Genomic DNA, 27,983 nt, shown 5'->3' with positions numbered 1-27,983 from the left:
GGCAACAACTGGTTTATGTTACAAAGTTTTGTGTACTGGAAGGTAGCTTCCTGTTAGATGACCCCGGAACCATCAGAACCCATATATACATATACAGGGTTTGACTGGCCCACGTGTACAGGGGAAGTCCCTAGTGGACCCCACTGTCTGAGGGGTCCACCTTCTCCTCTATGGGTCAGTAACATGGTGGGGCAGGTTTTTGGATGAATTTGAGTGCATTGTTTGTTATTATGGAACTACACTGAGAGTAGCCCTCCTGCCATAGAGGGTGGTCCTGATACTCCCACGACCTCTCCTGAGTCCTGTTCTTTGAATGTCATCTGTAATAATTGGCCAAGTTCCTCTGTGGTGGCTGGCCAACCACCTCTGGTGGATGGACACACCTCTTATGCTTGGGCTTCTACCACTGCAATCTATGGGGGGGGAAGGGGGCCTTTCTGCCCCAGTCCGACACTGTAATAAGGCTTGTAAAGCCTGTATACAAATCATATTCAAACTACAGACCTTGTAACTATTCAGCTTCTGGCTTTTTCATGCAAATACTGTGTAATGTACTGCTGTAATAACTTGCTCTTTTACATGTAGAAGCACTAATAGTTACAGGCTATGTCAGCCTACTACTAAAGACGGGTTAAATGGCCAGCGCTCCCGAAATGAAATCACAGAGGTATTGTAGCTTTCAAAACATGAACATTTTTTCGAGACTGTGTTAGAATTTAGACTCACGCTCTTAAGAAAGTTTCCACAGCAGTAAGCCTGCTTTTGCTCAAGTATTGACGCCACTGCCAAAAGCTATATATCATAATATACATAATGCACATTTTATTAAATAAAGAAATAAATAAAATTACCGGACACCATGGAATAAATATGCAATTTAAACATTGAAATATCATCAAACTGTAATCTAATACAGACTTCTAGCCCGGAACCATCCAAGCCCACTTTGCTAACTCTTGGAAAATTACAGCGCAATCCATAAGACTTAAGGGCCCTACACACTCGGCGATGCGCCGCCGAGGTGCCCGACGGCCGATACGGCCGACGAGCAACCCGGCGGCGGGGGGGCAGTGACGGGGGGGAGTGAAGTTTCTTCACTCCCCCTGTCACCCGGCTGCATTGAAGTACAGGTAAATATGGACGAGATCGTCCATATTGGCCTGCATGCACAGCCGACGGGAGATCAGCGATGAACGAGCGCGGGGACGCGCATCGTTCATCGCTGGAGCCTCCACACTGAAAGATATGAATGAGTTCTCGTTCATTTATGAACGAGATCGTTCATATCTTTCAGAATATCGGCCAGTGTGTAGGGCCTATTACACACTAAAGTATCTAGCACTAATAAGCATATATCGGTGTGATAAAGACCCCTCAATAAACACGAGAATAAAATTAGCAGCGATTTAAATGGTTTTCTCTAGCTAGAGCAGTCTCAGGGCAGCCATAAAAAACAAATGAAACCTATTATATACATTTAAAGTATATAATATTGCAAAAAAACAAACAATTCAAGGAAGTTAAGAAGTACATCCCAGAAGGGGAACTTAAGAAACATAAACAGTATAGTACTTACCACAATGGATATAGTGAAACTATTAAATGTAGACTCAGCATCCAATTTCTGCAAAAAGGGAATTTAGTTACTTATGAGTCATTGAGTGTAATAATAGCCAGGAACAAGAAAAAATGAAGGGAATTTTTCTGCGCACTCCAGGAGCTGCGGTCAACAGCCGTATCACTGGTATATCACCACACACACCAAATGGAAACTATAACAAACAAAGATGGAAACAACTACAGAGAGCACTCACTGTAACCGGAATAAAGAGGCACCATACATAAGGGCCAATCGAGTTTATCGCTCGCTAGCAGTTTTTAGCAGCCGTGCAAACGCTATGCCGCCTCCCACTGGGAGTGTATTTTAGCTTAGCAGAAGTGCGAACGAAAGAATGCAGAATGGCAGCATAAATTTTTTGTGCAGTTTTAGAGTAGCTCAATACCTACTCAGTGCTTGCGATGACTTCAGACTGTTCAGTTCCTGTTTTGACGTCACAAACATGCCCTGCATTCGCCCAGCCACGCCTGCGTTTTTTAAAACACTCCCTGAAAACGGTCAGTTGACACCCTGAAATGCCCACTTTATGTCAATCACTCTGCGGCCACCAGTGTGACTGAAAAGCTTCATTAGACCTTGTGTGAAATTACATCGTTCGTTGTAATATTACTTTGCGCGTGAGCATTGCGCCGCATGAGCAGAAGTGCCGATTTTATCGCTGCACGTTGCAGAAACAGTCTCCTTGTGATTACTCTGAATTCTGTTCCCACTCGATTCGATCTCCCGATTCAGGAAAGAGATAAGAAAAACAGGAGGACAGGTATTGTAGTGAAGTCTGAGGATGGTAATTTTCCCTTAATCCACCCCCATGATGAACCAAACAGGTGGGTCCGTCACCCTGTTAATCTTATGCGATAAAGGACCATACTCAAAAAGATACCTTTATGTGAAAGACATTGCATGGAAAATAGTAAATTGGGTATGCCCACTATCTGTTCGTTTCCAAATTTTTGCTGTAAAGATACCTTTATGGGATTTAAACAGCCTCATTTGCAGTAAGTTAGGTACGGTTCTGTACAACGACCTCATATACCCATCACGGTGGTGACCCTTTAAGAGATACTAACACCTGTCTGAAGTAAAATTCAAGAAAAGTAACCCTTTTTAGAAAGATCTACCCCTCTCTGATGTGGGTGTAGTATGTCTGACCGGCGGTCAGCTTACAGACGCCGGGATCCCGGCAGCATACCGGCGGGGAGGGGCGAGTGCAGCAAGCCCCTTGCGGACTCGGTGGCGACCTGCGGTCGCCACGGGTTCTATTCCCACTCTATGGGTGTCGTGGACACCCACGAGTGGAAATAGTCCCTGTTGGTCGGCATGCCGACCATCGGGATAGTAACCCGTCGGGCTGGTGCAGGAGGTCATGTGACTTTTGGTCAGCTGACCGGCGGTCACATGAATACCACCCCTCTGACGTGAGTAGGGTACGCATCCTTTATCGCATAAGATTAACAGGGTGACAGACCCACCTGTTTGGTTCATCATGGTGGTGGATTAAGGGAAAATTACCATCATCAGACTTCACTACCATACCTGTCCTGTTTTTCTTATCTCTTTTCTGAATCGAGAGATCGAATCGAGTGGGATCAGAATTCCGAGTAATCACAAGGAGACTGTTTTTGCAACATCAGTCTGAGCGGTGGGCACATCCTAGGACTGCATCATACCATAGGAACATTGGCCCTTATGTATGGTGACTCTATATGCCGGTTACAGTGACCGCTGTCTGTGGTCGTTTCCATTTTTGTTTGTAATAGCAAGGAACAGTTTAATTAGAAACGAGATTAATTGACCCATTCACTATTCAGACTATTCAGGGCTCAGTGCCTCTCCTGCCATAGACTTTTTACTTCAGAGTTATGACTATAAAACAATTACAATAATACAAAGAACATATTTCTAATATGTACTTTGTATTTTTCATATAGTTTACATAGTCAAAACTCTGGCGTATATGTTAGTACGACAGGAAAGGCTCTGCCTCACCTGCCTCACCCCACCACACGTCACTAGCCAGATTTACTCAATTAATGCACTCTGGGGGTAATTCTGAGTTGATCGCAGCAGCAAGTTTGTTAGCAATTGGGCAAAACCATGTGCACTGCAGGGGGGGCAGATATAACATGTGCAGAGAGAGTTAGATTTGGGTGGGTTATTTTGTTTCTGTGCAGGGTAAATACCGGCTGCTTTATTTTTACACTGCAATTTAGATTGCAGATTGAACTCACCACACCCAAATCTAACTCTCTCTGCACATGTTATATCTGCCTCCCCTGCAGTGACCATGGTTTTGCCCAACTGCTAACAAATTTGATGCTGCGATCAACTCAGAATTAGGCCCTCTGGGTGCCAAAGTCAGTCTTATCTCCTGCAGCTAGCTATCTCCAATACCTGCAGCCATCCCTCCATTGCCGTCCGCAGCCACATTGCCCATAGGTTTCTATGGGGGATGCGATGCTGCCTGATGTATCAATATTGGTAATTCGATGCATTCCTGATATTGGCTCCCACGGCTACCGCAATTTTTAAATTGTGGTAGCCCATTGTAGCCTATGATCTACACTTCGGGGGATGTTGTTACGGCAGGGTTCCCCGGTAATCCTCCACCGGAAATGGTGCATGTTGGACACGCAGAGAGGCCCGGACACTGCACTCGGCACATCGCAGGGATGGGCTCCTTTCAGATGTGATTGCATTATGCAATTCGATCTGGGTGCGATATTAGCTCCCAGGATTGCATGACAAATACGATCATTGGTAAATAGCTCCGTCTGAGTGAAAGGAAAAGTCAGCACACACTGACAGCGTGGCAGCACAGTGCATGTATAGGAATAGTCAAATAACCAAAACCGACCTGGGGCAGGCGGCAATAAACAATAATCTGGGCCAGACGGTTGTAAGAGCAGGTGGCTAATATTGTAATGATAATGCAAGCAAGAGGTCAGGGCTGGCAGCAGACAAGAGAGTCCCCAAAACAATTTGAGGTCTGCTAAAAGATCAGTCATCAAGTATTGAAGGTCAGGCTGACGGTAGGCAGAGACGTCAAACAGGTATGGGTCAAACACAGGCAAGGAAGACAGACTGAATGCAACAAGCGACTCTCCCTGTTCACCTTATGCAGCACCTGGATGGCAATCACAGAACCTCCCTCAGCCCTGAAATCTAGCATTCATTCACACACATGACTGAGACTATTATATCATCTATCTGATCCTGATGCAGCTCCTGACACTAAACAAAATCAGCGGATTGAGGTTTTAAAGGTGTCTCATTCTCTTCCTGATCCAGCTCTTTTAGATCCCGTGTTGCTGACCCTAATTGTCTGCCAGCTGTACTGATCCTGGTTCATCACTGGGTTCTGATCCCATGTTGCCTGCTCTGATGTTGGCTGACAACAGCTCTGTCACCTTCCCTATAGCAATTACACTGTCACCTCGCCATACTACTACAGTACCATCAATGTGTCCATCTTCAGGTGCTGCGGTCACTATGCAGTAATGTAGATATGAATCCCACCTTTGTTCCCAGGGGTTCACTACGATATGTCGGCGGTCGGGCTTCCGGCGACCAGCATACTGGCGCCGGGAGCCCGACCGCCGGCTTACGGACAGTGTGGCGAGCGCAAATGAGCCCCTTGCGGGCACGCTTGCGCACTACGTGTGCCACACTATTTTATTCTCCCTCCAGGGGGGTCGTGGACCCCCACGAGGGAGAATAAGTGTCAGTATGCCGGCTGTCGGGATCCCGGCGCCGGTATACTGTGCGCCGGGATCCCGTCAGTCGGCATACAGAAGACCACCCGTTCCCAGAATACCAGGTCCCTAGCTGAAGTCCAAAGATGGAGGATAGAATGGCATGTATGCACCCTTTCCTCCATATTTGCCTCTGGCTTTCCCAGCGGAGGAGTCACAGGAATAAATGCATGAACACGGCAATGCTATAAGTCACTGCTGTCCTCTCTCCATCGCCAAAGTCCTTTGTCGCATCCGAAGGGATGTAGGTCGGTGCTGATCCGGTTTTCAGATGTCGAACAAGCACAGATGTGTGTAATGATCAGGTATCCACACACCTTTGCCCGCACAGTGTACAGAATAATCGTGTGAAGCTTGGGTGGCGGATGAAAGATCAATAGGTCAACATCATATGGTCGACAGGTACAAAAAGGTCGACAGGTGAAAGTCAACAGTTCTAAAGGTCGACATGAAAAAAAGGCAACAGGAACAAAAGGTTGACAGATTAAAAAGATCGATATGACAATAGACACATGTTTTTTTGTTTTGTTTTTTCAACTTCTTTATCGTTTACCATTCACGTGGATTACGATTGGGAATAGTAACCGATGCCAAGCTCATCGGTAGCGGAGCCAGGCACCTTGGCCGAAGCGCGCCGAGCGGAGTGAGCCCGCAAGGGTACACATTTCCACTAATTTGGCTTGGATATGGTTAAACATACAAAATGACTAAAAAAAGAATGAAAAAAAACTTGTGTCGACCATTTTCATGTTGACCTGAATCTTTTAATCCACACCCGTGAAGCTCCTACCTAGCTGTTGTAAGAAGATGAGGGTAACAAGTTCATATAGTGCAATCAACTTATACAATGTTCAATAACATTCTCTTCTCACAAGCTGACTCATCCATCCTCCAAATATATCAGCAGCGTTATTCATCCAGCAAAACTGCCTTGTAATACTGTATATCTCTATGTTGTCTAGAGATGTAATGTTTACAGACAGTGCGTGTGTAGGTGGGGGGAGGAGGTTACAACATTAAAAGTTGTTATTATGTAAAGCATTATGTAACATAAACAAATATGCATGTAACAATGCAATACTCGACAGGTTGCTACAATTATTATATTATAGGACATCTATGAGATATTCATGCTATAGGGCCACTTTCACATACAAGCGTGATAATAAACTTTCATTTCCAGAAAGGCATGGCACAAATCTCCTGCAGTTCCGCTTACTTAAAGCAAGTTCTTGAAAAAATGGGATGTGTTTACTTCGGGTGTGGTATTGAAAGTCGACAGTAACTAGGTCGACCACTATTGGTCGACAGTAACTAGGTCGACAGGGTGTCTAGGTCGATAGGGTCTTTAGGTCGACATGTTCTAGGTCGACAGGTCAAAAGGTCGACATGAGTTTTTAATGTTATTTTGGTGTCGTTTTCTTCGTAGAGTGACCGGGAACCCCAATTAGTGCACCGCGTCCCCTCGCATGGCTCGCTTCGCTCGCCATGCTTCGGGCATGGTGCCTTCACTCCGCTACCGCTACGCTCGGCACAGATTACCGTTCCAATCGTAGTCCACGTGGATCGTTAAGTATGAAAAGGTTCAAAAAAAGAAAAAAAATTGTGAAAAACTCATGTCGACCTTTTGACCTGTCGACCTAGAACATGTCGACCTAAATACCCTGTCGACCTAGTTACTGTCGACCAATAGTGGTCGACCTAGACATTGTCGACCTAGTTACTGTCGATTTTCAATCCGGATCCCGTTTCCTTCTAATATGGGGCAGGCCATACGAAGAATTTTGGTATACACAATTTATAGGCTGCTATTAATAATTTGCAATTCTACATAGTCATTGGGTTACCATGGTAAACACAGGCACATGAAACATGATGTAATGGTGTATTTAGCAAATAAAATTGCTGGCTATGCCTCGAAAAGACCCATTTTCTACCCCGCCAGTACATTAAGCTTCCGCTGGACCACCGCAGGTATCTGAGAAGCAACACCCATAGCTTTCCATGGGGTCTGCTAAACGATCAAATTTACCAAGCAAGCTTTTGCCCTGGTAGATAACTCTAGCTTCAGATGGCATTAGATATTGCACCCTACGGGCTATATAATACAAAAGATTCTAGGAGAGAAGCAGTAGCGGGGCCAGAAGTAAAGTGATCACATTAGCGATCACTTTACTTCTTACAGATCAGAGACCAGTTCCTATTAGAGCCCTTGTCCTTGCACATGATTTTTGTAAACTGTGACCGATCCTTAATTTCCTTTTGACGTAATATGTGGCGATAAGAAAATTAATTGATATATAAGCTGGAGTGAGCGGAGAGGCTTTGGAAAGTCACTCTGAACTCTTTCTGCAGCGTTCAAAGAAAGAGATTAGAAGCAGCCTTGCGCTTGTTAATTGCTGCTAGTTCCAATGCAATGGAGGAAACACCCAATACCTCCTATTTGGCACAGATTTATACAAAAAGGAAAAAAAAGGCTTAAAACTAGCGCTCTATCTATATAAAATAAAGGTGTTAAATATTGACACGCAGAAATCCCCTGTGTATTCTCTCTTCTGGAAAAACACTTACAGGTTATTTCTTTCCCGTGTGTCCGTAAAGGTATCTTTTGAACAGCTTAAGGATTTCACCCACTGATATCACAGTATTCTTTAAATGTTTGGCTGACAGTGTGTAACTTACATTAAATTTCTGTCCCGCGTTCCCATAAAGGTATCTTTAAACAGTTTATGGATTTCACCCACTGATATCACGGTATTCTTTAAATGTTTAGCTGATAATGTATAACTTACATTCGATTTCTGTCCCGCGTTCCCATAAAGGTATCTTTTATCCTCTCTGTGTGTTGATATCCAAAAGAGGAATTCTCCAGCAGGACACACTTACTTTCCAAAAAAGGATATTTATTAAAATACAAAATCAAAATCTTAAAAATAAGTCCGCATACATGAATAGGAGCTGGGTGTCGGCAGTTGATGAAAGAACCCGTGAGAGGACGCACCGGCTGCAGACAGGTAAGCGTGCGGTGCGTTTACCTGTCTGCAGCCGGTGCGTCCTCTCACGGGTTCTTTCATCAACTGCCGACACCCAGCTCCTATTCATGTATGCGGACTTATTTTTAAGATTTTGATTTTGTATTTTAATAAATATCCTTTTTTGGAAAGTAAGTGTGTCCTGCTGGAGAATTCCTCTTTTGGATATCAACACACAGAGAGGATAAAAGATACCTTTATGGGAACGCGGGACAGAAATCGAATGTAAGTTATACATTATCAGCTAAACATTTAAAGAATACCGTGATATCAGTGGGTGAAATCCATAAACTGTTTAAAGATACCTTTATGGAAATTTTTTTTCCTTTTTGTATAAATCTTTCTGCAGCGTGTATTGTAAAATCTCCACTCCCTCTGCCATCACATAACCTGCCGAGAGGGGATGCTGTCAATTTACCTACAATCAAAATCCGGACGGTCAAAATACCGACAACCATTGACCGACGGTCAAAATCCCAACAAGGTCAAAATCCTGACATGGTCAAAATATCGACATTTAAAATACCGACAAGGTCATAATACCGACATTTAAAATGTCGACAGGTCAAAAAGTCAACATGAGTTCTTCAGGATTTTTTTAATTGAAACCGACTTGTTCATACTTTACCATCCCAGTGAACCTAGAGGGGGAATATAATAGTGTGCTGAGCGCAGCGAGGCACCGTGCCCGAAGCGCTCGCCATGCGAGGGGTCGCAGTACACTTATACGGTGTCCATGATGACCTATGTCGACATACACACAAAAAACAAATGACAAACTCTTGTTGACCTTTTGCCCTGTTGACATTTTAAATGTCGGTATTTTGACCTTGTCGGGATTTCGACCGTCGGTCAATTGTTGTCGGCATTTTGAGTGTCGGTATTTTGATTGTAGGTATTCCATACTGATCCCGCCGAGAGCTATGATCCTGTCTTTGTGTAACTGGCAGCAGGAGCGGTTCTTGACTCAGGCAAGCATTGCCTGCGCCCAGGGCGCGGCCACAGTCACCCCGCAGGCACCTACCGCCTACCCGCACCCCGTTTCCCGGCTGCAGGAGATGCCGTGGGCTGTGTGGGTGCCCGCTGCAGCCAGCGCCACTGTCAGATGCTAAAGGTCATAATTGACCGCTAGTGTCTGTGCGGCACTGCTATGGGAGAGAGACGTCATGACGTCTCTCCCATAGAGAGGAGCCGCGGGCGGCCAGACGGAGCAGCAGCGGTCGGGAAACAGGAGCGGGGCTAGTAAGTATTTTTTGTGGGGTTTTTTTTGTGTTTGCAAGTGGCTACTAGGGGGCACAACTACTGGGGGCACAACTACTGGGGGCACAACTGTAGCCACGCCCCTCCCCTATTAAGCCAAGCCCCTATTTTTTGGACGCGCGTGCACTAACTGTTTTATCCGTGGGGGACGCCAATGAAAAGTTTCGCCCTGGGCGCCACAAGGTGTAGAACCGGCCCTGACTGGCAGCCATATTTTGTGACCTCCCTGAGACATTTTGAAAAGGAGATATTGATTTGAACAGGGACATCTAAGAGTAATGAATCAAGGTTATCTGCAGTTTAAAGAAAATATAAAACATTTTATGTGGGATTAATTATTTGTAATATTTGGACAATAGTTTTATTGTCATGAAATTGCAGAAGTTCACAAACCATTTATTTCTTGCTCACTTAAAGTAACTTAGAATTAAATTTTGAGTGTCCCTTATATGTAAATTTGTTCACCCCCTAGCAAATAAGAAAGATATGAGTGGTAAGGGAGAGTTTTGTAGGCATTAACCCTGAAATTCTCCTTTTTGAGTTATTTTGTACATGATTTTTTTTTTCATGTTTGGCTTTGGATTATGCTGAACGTCCTGTACAACGATTCAATGTATAAAATGACAACAAGTAATTTTCTCGGGCCCCACCTAACTAACCCTGTCCCGTCTCAGTAAACATTTAAAGCCAAGAACCACATTTAGGTTTTAGAAAATATTGTTTGTGTTCTGGGTAAAGCATCATCTAGATGGAGAATTGATTATTAGCCTACCTGAAGGTTTAGTGTAAATAGGAGTTTTCTCTGACTGGTCGGACAAGTTTTTCCTGTAGAGATGCCTCAGTGAGAATGTACTGCAGACAGCGCTTGTAAAGGGCACCTGCCTCCTACACATAGTGAAAGCAGCAATAGGGTGCACCTGCCTTTTACACACAGTGAAAGCAGCCATAGGGTGCACCTGCCTCCTACACATAGTGAAAGCAGCCATAGGGTGCACCTGCCTCCCTCACACAGTGAAAGCAGCGGTAGGGTGCACCTGTCTCCTACACTCAGTGAAAGCAGCCATAGGGTGCACCTGCCTTCTACACACAGTGAAAGCAGCCATAGGGTGCACCTGCCTCCTACACTCAGTGAAAGCAGCCATAGGGTGCACCTGTCTCCTACACACAGTGAAAGCAGCCATAGGGTGCAACTGTCTCCTACACTCAGTGAAAGCAGCCATAGGGTGCACCTGTCTCCTACACTCAGTGAAAGCAGCCATAGGGTGCACCTGTCTCCCACACACAGTGAAAGCAGCCATAGGGTGCATCTGCCTCCTACACTCAGTGAAAGCAGCCATAGGGTGCACCTGTCTCCTACACTCAGTGAAAGCAGCCATAGGGTGCACCTGTCTCCCACACACAGTGAAAGCAGCCATAGGGTGCACCTGTCTCTCACACACAGTGAAAGCAGCCATAGGGTGCCCCTGTCTCCTACACACAGTGAAAGCAGCCATAGGGTGCACCTGCCTCCTACACACAGTGAAAGCAGCCATAGGGTGCACCTGCCTCCTACACACAGTGAAAGCAGCCATAGGGTGCATCTGCCTCCTACACACAGTGAAAGCAGCCATAGGGTGCATCTGCCTCCTACACTCAGTGAAAGCAGCCATAGGGTGCACCTGCCTCCCACACACAGTGAAAGCAGCCATAGGGTGCACCTGCCTCCTACACACAGTGAAAGCAGCCATAGGGTGCATCTGCCTCCTACACACAGTGAAAGCAGCCATAGGGTGCATCTGCCTCCTACACACAGTGAAAGCAGCCATAGGGTGCATCTGCCTCCTACACACAGTGAAAGCAGCCATAGGGTGCACCTGCCTTCTACACACAGTGAAAGCAGCCATAGGGTGCTTCTGCCTCCTACACACAGTGAAAGCAGCCATAGGGTGCACCTGCCTTCTACACACAGTGAAAGCAGCCATAGGGTGCACCTGCCTCCTACACACAGTGAAAGCAGCCATAGGGTGCATCTGCCTCCTACACACAGTGAAAGCAGCCATAGGGTGCATCTGCCCCCTACACACAGGGAAAGCAGCCATAGGGTGCACCTGCCTTCTACACACAGTGAAAGCAGCCGTAGGGTGCATCTGCCTCCTACACACAGTGAAAGCAGCCATAGGGTGCATCTGCCTCCTACACACAGTGAAAGCAGCCGTAGGGTGCACCTGCCTTCTACACACAGTGAAAGCAGCCATAGGGTGCACCTGCCTCCTTCACACAGTGAAAGCAGCCGTAGGGTACACCTGTCTCCTACACTCAGTGAAAGCAGTCATAGGGTGCACCTGCCTTCTACACACAGTGAAAGCAGCCATAGGGTGCACCTGCCTCCTACACTCAGTGAAAGCAGCCATAGGGTGCACCTGCCTCCCACACATAGTGAAAGCAGCCATAGGGTGCATCTGCCTCCTACACACAGTGAAAGCAGCCTTAGGGTGCACCTGCCTCCTACACACAGTGAAAGCAGCCATAGGGTGCACCTGCCTCCTACACATAGTGAAAGCAGCCATAGGGTGCATCTGCCCCCTACACACAGTGAAAGCAGCCATAGGGTGCACCTGCCTCCTACACACAGTGAAAGCAGCCATAGGGTGCACCTGCCTCCTACACACAGTGAAAGCAGCCATAGGGTGCACCTGCCTCCTACACACAGTGAAAGCAGCCGTAGGATGCATCTGCCCCCTACACACAGTGAAAGCAGAAATAGGGTGCACCTGCCTCCCACACACAGTGAAAGCAGCCGTAGGGTGCACCTGCCTCCTACACACAGTGAAAGCAGCCATAGGGTGCACCTGCCTCCTACACACAGTGAAAACAGCCATAGAATGCACCTGCCTCCCACACACAGTGAAAGCAGCCGTAGGGTGCACCTGCCTCCTACACACAGTGAAAGCAGCCATAGGGTGCATCTGCCTCCTACACACAGTGAAAGCAGCCATAGGGTGCACCTGCCTCCTACACACAGTGAAAGCAGCCATAGGGTGCATCTGCCTCCTACACTCAGTGAAAGCAGCCATAGGGTGCACCTGCCTCCTACACACAGTGAAAGCAGCCATAGGGTGCACCTGTCTCCTACACACAGTGAAAGCAGCCATAGGGTGAACCTGCCTTCTAAACACAGTGAAAGCAGCCATAGGGTGCATCTGCCTCCTACACACAGTGAAAGCAGCCATAGGGTGCACCTGCCTTCTACACACAGTGAAAGCAGACATAGGGTGCACCTGCCTTCTACACACAGTGAAAGCAGCCATAGGGTGCATCGGCCTTCTACACACAGTGAAAGTAGCCATAGGGTGCACCTGCCTCCTACACACAGTGATAGCAGCCAAAGGGTGCATCTGCCTTCTACACACAGTGAAAGTAGCCATAGGGTGCACCTGCCTCCTACACACAGTGAAAGCAGCCATAGGGTGCATCTGTCTCCTACACACAGTGAAAGTAGCCATAGGGTGCACATGCCTCCTACACACAGTGAAAGCAGCCATAGGGTGCACCTGTCTCCCTCACACAGTGAAAGCAGCCATAGGGTGCACCTGCCTCCTACACACAGTGAAAGCAGCCATAGGGTGCACCTGCCTCCTACACACAGTGAAAGCAGCCATAGGGTGCATCTGCCTCCTACACACAGTGAAAGCAGCCGTAAGGTGCATCTGCCTCCTACACACAGTGAAAGCAGCCAAAGGGTACACCAGCCTCCTACACACAGTGAAAGCAGCCATAGGGTACACCTGCCTCCTACACACAGTGAAACCAGCCATAGGGTGCATCTGCCTTCTACACACAGTGAAAGCAGCCATAGGGTGCACCTGCCTCCTACACACAGTGAAAGCAGCCATAGGGTGCACCTGCCTCCCACATTCAGTGAAAGCAGCCATAGGGTGCACCTGCCTCCCACACTCAGTGAAAGCAGCCATAGGGTGCATCTGCCTCCTACACACAGTGAAAGCAGCCTTAGGGTGCACCTGCCTCCTACACACAGTGAAAGCAGCCATACGGTGCACCTGCCTCCTACACACAGTGAAAGCAGCCATAGGGTGAACCTGCCTCCTACACACAGTGAAAGCAGCCATAGGGTGCACCTGCCTCCTACACACAGTGAAAGCAGACATAGGGTGCATCTGCCTCCTACACTCAGTGAAAGCAGCCATAGGGTGCACCTGTCTCCTACACTCAGTGAAAGCAGCCATAGGGTGCACCTGTCTCCTACACACAGTGAAAGCAGCCATAGGGTGAACCTGCCTTCTACACACAGTGAAAGCAGCTATAGGGTGCACCTGCCTTCTACACACAGTGAAAGCAGACATAGGGTGCACCTGTCTCCTACACACAGTGAAAGCAGCCATAGGGTGCACCTGTCTCCTACACACAGTGAAAGCAGCCATAGGGTGCACCTGCCTTCTACACACAGTGAAAGCAGACATAGGGTGCACCTGTCTCCCACACACAGTGAAAGCAGCCATAGGGTGCACCTGCCTTCTACACACAGTGAAAGCAGCCATAGGGTACATCTGCTTCCTACACACAGTGAAAGCAGCCATAGGGTGCACCTGTCTCCCTCACACAGTGAAAGCAGCCATAGGGTGCATCTGCCTTCTACACACAGTGAAAGCAGCCATAGGGTGCACCTGTCTCCCACACACAGTGAAAGCAGCCATAGGGTGCACCTGTCTCCTTCACACAGTGAAATCAGCCATAGGGTGCACCTGTCTCCTACACACAGTGAAAGCAGCCATAGGGTGCACCAGCCTCCTACACACAGTGAAAGCAGCCATAGGGTGCACCAGCCTCCTACACACAGTGAAAGCAGCCATAGGGTGCACCAGCCTCCTACACACAGTGAAAGCAGCCATAGGGTGCACCAGCCTCCTACACACAGTGAAAGCAGCCATAGGGTGCATCTGCCTCCTACACACAGTGAAAGCAGACATAGGGTGCACCTGTCTCCTACACACAGTGAAAGCAGCCATAGGGTGCACCTGTCTCCTACACACAGTGAAAGCAGCCATAGGGTGCACCTGCCTTCTACATACAGTGAAAGCAGACATAGGGTGCACCTGTCTCCCACACACAGTGAAAGCAGCCATAGGGTGCACCTGCCTTCTACACACAGTGAAAGCAGCCATAGGGTACATCTGCTTCCTACACACAGTGAAAGCAGCCATAGGGTGCACCTGTCTCCTTCACACAGTGAAAGCAGCCATAGGGTGCATCTGCCTCCTACACACAATGAAAGCAGCCATAGGGTGCACCTGTCTCCTTCACACAGTGAAAGCAGCCATAGGGTGCACCTGCCTCCCTCACACAGTGAAAGCAGCCATAGGGTGCACCTGTCTCCCACACACAGTGAAAGCAGCCATAGGGTGCATCTGCCTCCTACACACAGTGAAAGCAGCCATAGGGTGCATCTGCCTCCTACACACAGTGAAAGCAGCCATAGGGTGCACCTGCCTCCCTCACACAGTATCCAGAGATAACCCAAGCACAGGAATATAGAAAAGTCACGCAGTTAGGACCATTGTGGGAATCAAATCCAAGACCTCAGTGCTGTGAGGCAGTAATGTTAACCATTACACCAAGGGCAGAGGCAATGTATGATTGCCTCTGCTGCCACTTTTCGCCTCCTAAGGCCACCGGTTTGGAACTCCTCCCCCGGGCAGGCGATGTGTGGATTAAGCATTCATGGAATGTATTTTTTGGGGGGCTATCGTAATGTTCACAATAAAACTTTATTTATCGTGGACAAAAACAGTATATACCTCACAGCAGCGTTCGTGCAGAGAGCCTGTCATTGACAGTTCTCTGAGACTATTGCTCTATTTGTATGGTTGTTTCCACAAGTTAGTTTAGTGTCTGCTCTCCATGCGCTGCCAAACCCGCTACCAGTACCCGCTCCCCAATCGCCAGAGTTCCGCCGTGCCTCCTCCTCTCTGAGGCTGAGCTTCCTCACACAGCCAGCGGCGGCGAGTGGCCAGCCTAATCGCACATGCGCCGGAGGCCACCAGTGGCGCAAGCAGGAAAAACGGAAGACGGGTGCATGCGTAGAAAGCCAGCGGCAGCTATACCAGCCCAGCCGATGTGGGAGAAGGCATATCACTGGACAGGTGAGATAACGCCCTCCCACATTGGCAGCCAGTCATATAATACATTGTGGCGGCGGGAGGGGGCGTATCACCACGATAATGTGGTGATACGCCCCCAGGCACATAACGTCCGTTAGGACGTTTTTCATACATCTCCCACACTGTCTCTTGTATGACACCTTTAGCCTTCTCCTGATTGTCCTTGCTCATATTACTTAATAACATTTTCTATTGATCTTTACTTATATAGTGCTAGTATAGTCTATTCATGATCTCTTCTGAAAATGCTATATAGAGAGAGAGAGAGAGAGAGAGAGATCGAGAGAGATCTACACACAAAAAAAGTTTTGTGATCGTCTACAAACTGTAAAATTCACCTCAGATTAGTGTTGTCATTTTCTTAACCCTGTAAATCTTTTTACCTTTTACACCTTTAATTACTGATGTGTAAGATTGATAGGTTCTATGAGTAATTTATATCTCAGTTCTGTGTGTCAGTAAATAAATAGATGAACTGCTATTTAGCATTTAGAAATATGCCAGCGATTAGATGATACATAGTACCACTTGCACAGTAAAATGCCATCAGCGGTGCAAGTATGCAGGTACAGGTGGGTAAGGCGTACCCTTAAGAATTAGGTTGCCGGACCGCGAGCTTTGATTGGCTCCGCACCCGCCGGAGACTGAGGGGAAGGAGAGGCGCAGGCTGCGCTCTCCTCCCCTCACACACACAGGACAGCAGCAGAAGAAATGGTGAGCAGCAGGGGAGGGGGGTGGGCTTCATGTGTATCTAGCACTGAGGGCATAGCTGGCACTGGGTGGGCATGTATACCTGGCACTGGGGGGGGGGCATGTATACCTGGCACTGGGAGCATATCTGGCACTGGGGGGGCATGTATACCTAGCACTGGGAGCATATCTGGCACTGGGGGGGCATGTATACCTGGCACTGGGGGCATATCTGGCACTGGGGGGGCATGTATACCTGGCACTGGGGGCATATCTGGCACTGGGGGGACATGTGTATCTGGCACTGGGAGCATATCTGGCACTGGGGGGGCATGTATACCTGGCACTGGGAGCATATCTGGCACTGTATACCTGGAACTGGGGGCATATCTGGTACTGGGAGGGCATGTATACCTGGCACTGGGGGCATATCTGGCACTGGGGGCATATCTGGCACTGGGGGGACATGTGTACCTGGCACTGGGGGCATATCTCTTACTGGGGGCATATCTGGCACTTGGAGCATATCTGGTACTGGGGCATATCTGGCACTGGGGGCATATCTGGCACGGGGGGGACATGTGTATCTGGCACTGGGGGCATATCTGGCACTGGGGGATATCTGGCACTGGGGGCATATCTGGCACGTTAGGGACATGTGTATCTGGCACTGGGGGCATATCTGGCACTGGGGGGGACATGTGTATCTGGCACTGGGGGCATTTATGCATCTGGCACTGGGGGGCAATGTGTATCTGACACAGTGGGGACATTTGTGTAACTGGCACTGTGGGGCAATGTGTATCTGGCACTGTGGGGCAATGTGTATCTGGCACTGTGAGGCAATGTATATCTGGCACTGTGAGGCAATGTATATCTGGCACTCTGGGGGCATTTGTGTATCTGACACAGTGAGACAATGTATATCTGGCACTGTGGGGCAATGTATATCTGGCACTGTGGAGCAATGTATATCTGGCACTGTGGGGCAATGTATATCTGGCACTGTGGGGCAACGTGTATCTGGCACTGTGGGGCAACGTGTATCTGGCACTATTGCGGTCATATGTGTATCTGCCCCTCCCCCATATGTGTATCACCTCCCCGTTTTCATTGGCCACGCCCCATGTGGCATTTGGCCACACCCATTTTTTGGCACGCGTGCCGCTAACAGTACCTGTAAGACATTTTTTCAACTTGCACCACTGAATGCCATGTAAATATAAAGCAGTCAGAACAAGTATTGGCAGCAATTGTCCACTCTGCTCTGTGTGTATTACTTTCACTCTGATACAGCATTCTCTGCCTGTCTCCCAGCCTGGTGCCAGAAAGTTAATTGCTGTTAGCATGCTGATTGGTGGATGCTAGAGTTATCCACCAATCAGAGGGCCTAATTCACAGTTGATAGCAGCAGCAAATTTGTTAGCTAATGGGTAAAACCATGTGCACTGCAGTGGGGGCAGATATAACATGTGCAGAAAGTCACCTTGCGATCCCGATGCGATACTGATGCGCGGTCCCGCGAGGTCGGTATCACAAGCCTAGATAGACTGTGCAGGCCGGTCAATTTTGACTATCTAGTATAAAAGTATAGTCAAAATTGACAGCCAAAATCGTACATAGTATCGCAAGCACAGTCATTTGGAGAGAGAATTGACTACATAGGAGAGGAATGGGTTAAACATCCTGTGAGGGGTGGACCTAGCTGTGAGGTAGTACAGCCTTAGGAAAGGGGGAGGGTTAGGGTATATATAGGCTGGAGTGGCCATTTTAGGTCTCTTTGCTTGCTGAATTTTCCTTCCCGCCCTCCCGCCCTAAGGGTAGAGGTGGTTTTGTTTGACGCGGAGTGCACTGGCGTTTAATTGCTCAGCTGTTTTCATTCGTTGGCTATTTATAGGCGGAAAAGAACGGCAGTTTGTAGTTGTATGGTTTTTATAGGTAGTAAGTTTCAGTGTTATATGGTTTAGGTGCACTCACCTCCATCGACTTAATGGCCGCTCGACCACCCATCCGGGAGGCAGCGGCAGGGCACCCAGGAGCGGTGGGAAGTCACTGTGGGGGTTGTGTTGACACCTATTACCGGTTTTGATAGGGTGCTGGACGGTTTCGGTCAGTTTACCAATTTAAGTTTACCAATAGTTTAATAGAGCCGTTCTTTTTTCTGCCACCATTATGCCGGCTGATTCGGCATCTTAACAAACTTTTCCCAATTACAGGTTTTGCTATGGTTAGGGTCAAATAAATAGCTAGCAATTTTTCTGCCAAAATCATGTCTCCGTGTCTTTATTTACTGGTATAAAAGGTAACTAAGGTTTACTTCAATAAAAGGGGTCCACCAAATATCACTAGGATGTTTAAGGCTTGCGATACCAACCTAGTCCCTATCACACAGTGAGAATCGGGGTTAGCCCGAATCTCACTGTGTGTACACACCTTAAGCTAGAGAATGCTATTTGTAGCTTACCTTGTACTTTTTGAAAAATTGATCAGCATTGTGGCTGAGCAGATCTATGTAGTGTGTGGCTGCAAGAGATTGGATGTGTGGCTGCACACTACATAGATCTGCTCAATTACAATGCTGATTATTATTTTTTACAAAGTACCAGTAGCTTCATATAGGTCTCAGAGTTTTTATGCAGGATCAAATAGCTCAATGAGTAGGATGTTTGTTTAGAATTCAACAGGTTATAGGTTTGAATCCTGTGTATGGCAGTATATTGTAAAGTGTTATTTAAGAGTATTGGGTAACAATGGGGGTAATTCCAAGTTGATCGCAGCAGGAAATTTTTTAGCAGTTGGGCAAAACCATGTGCACTGCAGGGGGGGCAGATATAACATTTGCAGAGAGAGTTAGATTAAAAGCACTTGATTTCTTCATCTTGCTGATCACGACTCCCAGTGCCGCTCTCATTGCCATTGCTATATATATATATATATATATATATATATATTTATATATATACAACGAAGAATAACGAGGCGGCACTCGGAGTCTTGCAAAAACATCAAACGTGTATTAATGCGGGAAGGGGCATCATAGCATTGGCTTTCTGTGGGATCGATCTTTACCCACGAGTCATGTGCGTTGTGTCCCTATTGGAAAAATGGGTGGGGGGGGGGGGCAATTCTCTCTCTGGCACAGGGCACCAAAAAATCTGGTTACGGCTCTGCCATGCAGACAGACAGACCGCATGGAATACTGTCTGACACAGACAGTGACCGTGGCCGCAGACGCCCCATGCAATTGCATAGCACATCTGGCCCTAGAAATGGCTCTTCCCATATAGGCCTATTATATAAGACTATATTGGTTGTACTTTTCTTCTTTTAGGTTGTGAAATGTTTTATGTACACCCAATGTCATGTCTCCTAACATTACAAGATCAGGACAAAATAAACGTCATACTGACCGATCCAAACACATCCCTCCCGGTCCACACTGCCAAAGCCGCACACACTTCCCAACAGGCTTTTCCAAACCTCGAATCTGTAAATTGGGGCTTTCCCAACAATACTTATGCGCCCTACACACTCGGCGATGTGCCGCCGAGCTGCCCAACCGCCGATATGGCCGACGGACGACCCGGCGGCGGGGGGGGGCAGTGACGGGGGAAGTGAAGTTTCTTCACTCCCCCAGTCACGCGGCTCCGTAGACGTGCAGGCAAATATGGACGATCTCGTCCATATTGGCCTGCATGCACAGCCGACAGGGCACCAGCGGTGAACGAGCGTGGGGCCGCGCATCATTCATCGCTGGAGTCTCCACACTGCACGATATGAACGTTATCTCATTCATTAATGAACGAGATCGTTCATATCGTGCAATGATGTCAGCCAGTGTGTAGGGCCCATTAGAGACGTGCATATTAGTCAATTTAGAGCATTAATCATGCATAAGGAGCACAGTGTACTTGTCATCATTATTATGCAGGAGAGTTGGGGGTTTTTTCTAAATACAATGGGGGTCATTCCGAGTTGTTCGCTCGCATGCTGCTTTTAGCAGCTTTGCACACGCTAAGCCTCCGCTTACTGGGAGTGAATCTTAGCATATTAAAATTGCGAACGAAAGATTCGCAATATTGCGATAAGACATCTCTGTGCAGTTTCTGAGTAACTCGAGACTTACTCGGCATCTGCGATCAGTTCAGTGCTTGTCGTTCCTGGTTTGACGTCACAAATACACCCAGCGTTCGCCCAGACACTCCTCCGTTTCTCCAGCCACTCCCGCATTTTTCCCAGAAACGGTAGCGTTTTTTCACACACACCCATAAAACGGCCAGTTTCCGCCCAGAAACACCCACTTCCTGTCAATTACATTACGATCACCAGAACGAGGAAAAAACCGTGAGTAAAATTCCTAACTACATAGCAAATTTACTTGGCGCAGTCGCAGTGCGAACATTGCGCATGCGCACTAAGCGGAAAATCGCTGCGATGCGAAGAAATTTACAGAGCGAACAACTCGGAATGACCCCCAATATAAAGTTTATTGAGACAGTCACAGCAGTAGACAGCAAAGAAATACACACATTCATCAGTAAACATCAAACACAGAACATGCCTATCCAATATTGCGTATCACATAGTGACCTATACAGGAGAGTTTTTATTTTCCACAAATATATACAAGAAACAGTGGCGCCAAGGTGGGAGCATTTACTCTTTACCCGAGCACGCCCATCAGCCCCCATGCCGGCGTGCCTGCCCCCCCATCCCTGTGCGGGACATGCGACTGCAAAGGATTTTTTGATATTTACAAAGGAGGGGGGCTGGCTACACTTTCCTGCATTGGCCACGCCCCCTCCCAGTACCTGGGCCCGGCACAGCTGTCGGTGCCCCTGTATAAAAATATATGATGAGATGTATACAGCTTCAATTACTTTATAAAAATGTGTTCACAGATACATTAAACCTGTCTGTTGTGTTTGCAATTGGGAAATTCTACCATCCATTGCCCTTTAGATATTAAAAAATCATGGCCCTCATTCCGAGTTGTTCGCTCGCAAGGCGAATGTAGCAGAGTTACACACGCTAAGCCGCCGCCTACTGGGAGTGAATCTTAGCTTCTTAAAATTGCGACCGACGTACGCGCAATATTGCGATTACAAACGAGTTAGCAGTTTCAGAGTAGCTCCAGACTTACTCTGCCTGTGCGATCATTTCAGTGCTTGTCGTTCCTGGTTGACGTCACAAACACACCCAGCGTTCGCCCAGGCACTCCCACCGTTTCCCCGGCCACTCCTGCGTTTTTTCCGGAAACGGTAGCGTTTTCAGCCACACGCCCCTGAAACGCCGTGTATCCGCCCAGTAACACCCATTTCCTGTCAATCACATTACGATCGCCGGAGCGAAGAAAAAGCCGTGAGTAAAAATACTTTCTTCATAGTAAAGTTACTTGGCGCAGTCGCAGTGCGAACATTGCGCATGCGTACTAAGCGGATTTTCACTGCGATGCGATGAAAAATACCGAGCGAACAACTCGGAATGAGGGCCCATATTCGTTCTGGGTAAAGAACAATTTCCTTGGAGAGCTGATTAGAAGCTGAGCTGAGGGTTCAGTGACAACAGGAACGCTAGACTGCAATTTGCAATCTCAACAGCCATCTATGAACGTTCCTGTGAAGTGTTGTCTGACACAAACAATGGGGGTCATTCCGAGTAGGTCGCTCGCTAGCTACTTTTTGCAGCCGTGCAAACGCAGAGTCGCCGCCCACAGGGGAATGTAGTTTAGCTGTGCAAGTGTGCGAACGCTTGTGCAGCCGAGCAGTACAAAAACAGTTTGTGCAGTCTCTGAGTAGCTCTGGACTTACTCAGCCGCTGCGATCACTTCAGCCTGTCCGGTCCCGGAATGGACGTCAGACACCCGCCCTGCAAACGCCTGGACACGCCTGCATTTTTCCAACCACTCCCTGAAAACGGCCAGTTGACACCCATAAACGCCTTCTTCCTGTCAATCTTCTTGCCATCGGCTGTGCGAATGGATTCTTCGTTAAATCCATCGCCCAGCAACGATTCGCTTTGTACCCGTATGACGCGCCTGCACATTGCGGTGCATACGCATGCGCAGTTTTGCAGAGTTTTTACCTAATCGCAGCGCTGCAAAAAAATAGCTAGCGTGCGATCAGGTCGGAATGACCCCCAATGGCAAGTGACGAAGCTCCCAGAGATACTGTATGTGTACATAAGGTATTCTTATTCATGGAAGCAGATGTGTGTTACTGTGGTGGAGACTCAATGAGGTGTGAATAAGCAGTGTTATTTTGCTATCCATTTTGATGTACGTAAAAAAAGAGAAGCTCAACTCTTTAATAGCTGATTGATGCTCATAAAACAAAGTAATGACCAAGTAATGAGCATGTGTAATGCAGACAACAGATGCCGCAATGTCTCAACAGTCCTGTGGTTCCATCTCGTACGGGCCAACAATTTGTGCAATACCTGATACAGGATGCAGAAGGCATTGCATAAGCCTGTCAGAATGTAAACTAGTAGGATGTGTCAGAATACATTTAGGGTTAAAAAATGTATTGGCGTCTCCTTTTTATGGTCTGATTTGTGTAGTCCTATTACAGTTAAGGGGTGAAATCTTGAGGTGCTCTACTGGGGACAGCAACAGCACTAGTCCCCGAGGGCCTTTTTGTGTGTCATTGTCAGGGGAGTTTGGATACCTTGAGTTGTTGGCGATGTGGGCTGGCATTTGGCCCCCATTTAGGCATTGAGTTGTTTGCAGGGTAGTGTAGGTCCCTAGGCAAAGCAATGCCCTGGTTCCCCCACCTGTCCTCCAGCGGTAGGGGAGGGGGGTACTATCAGCAGCAGCTATGATGTCCTGTGGGGTGTTCTATCTTCCACTCAGCATGTAGGACCTGGAGCAGTAATTTCTGCTAATTACTCCTTTACTGCCCAGCCGGTGGGAGATGGGCGGGAGGGAGAGCACTAAACTGTAGAAGGCGGCATTGGGCTGAATGAAGGGGCCCCGGTACATGGCTTCCAGGGTGGTAGGGGGTGTTTAATACGCAGAGGAGAAGCGGATAGTGGAGTGGGCTTAATATTCATCATTTTCCGGTGGGACGCAAGCTTGCTTGACTGCAGATATCTCCAGTACCTGGAAATAGAGTTCTTACAGTAGGTTTCAATGGGATAAAAAACTACAGAGTCCTACCTTTCAGAAGGTTCTGGAAACTTGGGGATCAGAGTTCAGGAGCCAGAGCAATCCATCAATGAAAATATAAAACTGCATACCAGGCGTGTGGAACTGGAGCAGGGACAAGCTGCTGGAAGGCAGATATATCTGGTTCTGGGCATAGTAGAGACAAGCTGTCAGTATCCACAGAAATGGCAGAGTCCAGCTTTTGAAGTCTTTCCTCATAAAAACTCTTAAGTCAGACAGAACTCGAGATATCTGGCTGGGATGATCAATAAACAGGCTTGGATGGGGATCACTGCTTTGAAGTAGGATATCTCCGGTTCCCCAGGGCCGATTTTCTAAAATCTGGTACCACTGGAAAAAGGGCACCCTCAGCTATCAGTCTAGGGCCTTATTTTTCTGGGCCTTTGGGCAACTGCCCAATGAGCACATTCTAAAAGGCTGTCCTGCTTGTTTGTTAAGGGTTGGCACCAGGGCCGTTTCTAGCCAATTTGGCTCCCAGTGCGAGATTTAAAAATGTGCCCCCCCCCCCCACCCCATTCACATAAAAAAAAATGCGCCCCCCCCCCATAGATATAAAGAGTAAAAACATGCGCGTGCCCGGCAAGGGGGCGCGCCTCGTTAAAATGGGCATGGCTTTGTTGAGATAGGCGTGGCCTCATCTGATCTCATCATCACGGCCACCACAGGATAAAAAAAATTACAATAAAAAAAGTCCTCATTTTACACATTACAGCAGGCACGCGACCCCATTTTACACAGCACGGCAGGCAAGTGTCCCCATTTTACACAGCACGGCAGGCAAGTTTCCCCATTTTACACATTGCGGCAGGAAAGTGTCTCCATTTTACACATTGCGGCAGGCACGTGCCCCCATTTTACACATTGCGGCAGGAAAGTGTCCCCATTTTACACATTGCGGCAGGCACGTGCCTCCATTTTACACAGTACAACAGGCAAGTGTCCCCGTTTTACACATTGTGGCAGGCACGTGCCTCCATTTTACACAGTACAACAGGCAAGTGTCCCCGTTTTACACATTGTGGCAGGCACGTGCCTCCATTTTACACAGTACAACAGGAAAGTGCCCCCATTTTACACATTGCGGCAGGCACGTGCCCCCATTTTACACATTGCGGCAGGAAAGTGTCCCCATTTTACACATTGTGGCAGGCACGTGCCCCCATTTTACACATTGCGGCAGGAAAGTGTCCCCATTTTACACATTGTGGCAGGCACGTGCCCCCATTTTACACATTGCGGCAGACACGTGCCCCCATTTTACACATTGCGGCAGGCATGTGCCCCCATTTTACACATTGCGGCAGGCACGTGCCCCCATTTTACACATTGCGGCAGGCATGTGCCCCCATTTTGCACATTACGGCAGGCAAGAGTCCCCATTTTACACATTCCGGCAGGCAAGTGTCCCCAATTTACACATTAAGGCAGGCACGTGCCCCCATTTTACACAGTACAACAGGCAAGAGTCCCCATTTTACACATTCCGGCAGGCAAGTGTCCCCAATTTACACATTAAAGCAGGCACGTGCCCCCATTTTACACAGTACAACAGGCAAGTGTCCCCATTTTACACATTGTGGCAGGCACGTGCCCCCATTTTACACAGTACGGCAGGAAAGTGTCCCCATTTTACACATTGCGGCAGGAAAGTGTCCCCATTTTACACATTGCGGCAGGAAAGTGTCCCCATTTTACACATTGCGGCAGGAAAGTGTCCCCATTTTACACATTGCGGCAGGAAAGTGTCCCCATTTTACACATTGCGGCAGGAAAGTGTCCCCATTTTACACATTGCGGCAGGAAAGTGTCCCCATTTTACACATTGCGGCAGGAAAGTGTCCCCATCTTACACATTGCGGCAGGAAAGTGTCCCCATTTTACACATTGCGGCAGACACGTGCCCCCATTTTACACATTGCGGCAGGCATGTGCCCCCATTTTACACATTGCGGCAGGCACGTGCCCCCATTTTACACATTGCGGCAGACACGTGCCCCCATTTTACACATTGCGGCAGGCATGTGCCCCCATTTTACACATTGCGGCAGGCACGTGCCCCCATTTTACACATTGCGGCAGGCATGTGCCCCCATTTTGCACATTACGGCAGGCACGTGTCCCCATTTTACACATTCCGGCAGGCAAGTGTCCCCAATTTACACATTAAGGCAGGCACGTGCCCCCATTTTACACATTGCGGCAGGCACGTGCCTCCATTTTACACAGTACAACAGGCAAGTGTCCCCATTTTACACATTGTGGCAGGCACGTGCCCCCATTTTACACAGTACGGCAGGCAAGTGTCCCCATTTTACACATTGCGGCAGGAAAGTGTCCCCATTTTACACATTGCGGCAGGAAAGTGTCCCCATTTTACACATTGCGGCAGGAAAGTGTCCCCATTTGACACATTGCGGCAGGCACGTGCCCCCATCTTACACATTGCGGCAGGAAAGTGTCCCCATTTTACACATTGTGGCAGGCATGTGCCCCCATTTTACACATTGCGGCAGGAAAGTGTCCCCATTTTACACATTGTGGCAGGCACGTGCCCCCATTTTACACATTGTGGCAGGCATGTGCTCCCATTTTACACATTCCGGCAGGCAAGAGTCCCCATTTTACAGATTCCGGCAGGCAAGTGTCCCCATTTTACACATTAAGGCAGGCACGTGCCCCCATTTTACACATTGCGTCAGGCACGTGTCCCCATTTTACACATTCCGGCAGACAGGTGTCCCCATTTTACACAGTACGGCAGGTGGTGGTGGTGAGGGGGGAGGGAGAGAGAGAGAGAGAGAGAGAGAGGGAGAGGGGCTGACTTACATTTGAAGTGGTTCTTCCTGCTCTTCAGCCGCCTCTCCCTCGTCTGCGCGGCGCCACGGCTTGGCTCCCCCTTCTCCCTCCTCCCTCCTACCGAGTGCCCAGCTCGGTGGGTGGGGTTTCGCGGAATGACGCGATTGCGTCGTGACGTCACGATGCAATCGCGTCATTCCACGAAACCCCGCCCCCTGAGCTGGGCACTCGGGAGGAGAGGGGAGGGGGGATTGAAAGTCCTCAAGAAGTGCCGCGGCGGGCGCCCCGTGCGGTTGCACGGCTCGCCCGCTGCAAGAAACGGCACTGGTTGGCACACGGCCCCCATCTAAACTTTAAGTTGTTGTCAATGGACTGGCAGTTGGTCCCCATCTACATCTTTAGCTGTTGGTGATGGGCTGGAAGTTGGACCCCATCTTCACCCTCTCATCACCTTTTATTGGATTATTTGATCAAGAAGCTATACAATGTGTAGAGCTGTTCTTTCTTTGCCACCATACATTTTCCCTCCTTTCAGTAACTAATTACAGTGCATCCGGAAAGTATCCACAGCTCATGACTTATTCCACATTTTGTTATGTTACAGCCTTATTCCAAAATGGAATAGATTCATTTTTTCCCTACAAATTCTACACACAATACCCCATAATAACAACGTGGAAATTTTTTTTTTTTTTTTGTGCAAATTTATTAAAAATAAAAAGTTTGAAATCACATGTACATAAGTATTCACAGCCTTTGCCATGAAGCTCAAAATTGAGCTCAGGTGCATCCTGTTTCCACTGATCATCCTTGAGATGTTCCTACAGCTTAATTGGAGTCCACCTGTGGTAAATTCAGTTGATTGGACATGATTTGGAAAAGCACACACCTGTCTATATAAGGTCCCACACTTGACTGTGCATGTCTGAGCACAAACCAAGCATGAAGTCAAAGTAATTGTTTGTAGACCTCAGAGACAGGATTGTCTCGAGGCACAAATCTGGGGAAGGGTACAGAAAAATATCTGCTGCTTTGAAGGTCCCAATGAGCACAGTGGCCTCCATTATCCATAAATGGAAGAAGGTCGGAACCACCAGGACTCTTCCTAGAGCTGCCGGCCGTCTAAACTGAGCGTTCGGGAGTGAAGGGCCCTAGTCAGGGAGGTAACCAAGACCCCAATGGTCACTCTGTCAGAGCTACAGCATTCCTCTGTGGAGGGAGGAGAACCTTCCAGAAGGACAACCATCTCTGCAGCAATCCACCAATCAGTCCTGTATGGTAGAGTGGCCAGAAGGAAGCCACTCCTTATTAAAAAGCACGTGGCAGCCCATTTGAAGTTTGCCAAAATGCACCTGAAGGAGTCTCAGACCATGAGAAACAAAATTCTCTGGTCTGATGAGACAAAGATTGAACACTTTGGCGTGATGCCAGGAGTCATGTTTGGAGGAAACCAGGCACCGCTCATCACCAGGCCAATACCATCCCTACAGTGAAGCATGGTGGTGGCAGGAT

At 48.1% G+C, this 27,983-nt stretch overlaps 1 protein-coding gene across 1 annotated transcript in view; it reads left to right on the top strand.

Annotated features, from left to right (window-relative positions):
* Window positions 1-27,983, top strand: part of LOC134928550 (scinderin-like) — a 160,547-nt gene that overhangs the window by 15,515 nt on the left and 117,049 nt on the right. The window lies entirely within an intron of this gene.

Source organism: Pseudophryne corroboree, chromosome 5, assembly GCF_028390025.1.
Source record: "Pseudophryne corroboree isolate aPseCor3 chromosome 5, aPseCor3.hap2, whole genome shotgun sequence".
NCBI lineage: Eukaryota > Metazoa > Chordata > Amphibia > Anura > Myobatrachidae > Pseudophryne > Pseudophryne corroboree.
The sequence above is the reverse complement of the archived record's forward strand: the minus strand, read 5'-3'. Positions and strand labels throughout refer to the sequence as shown.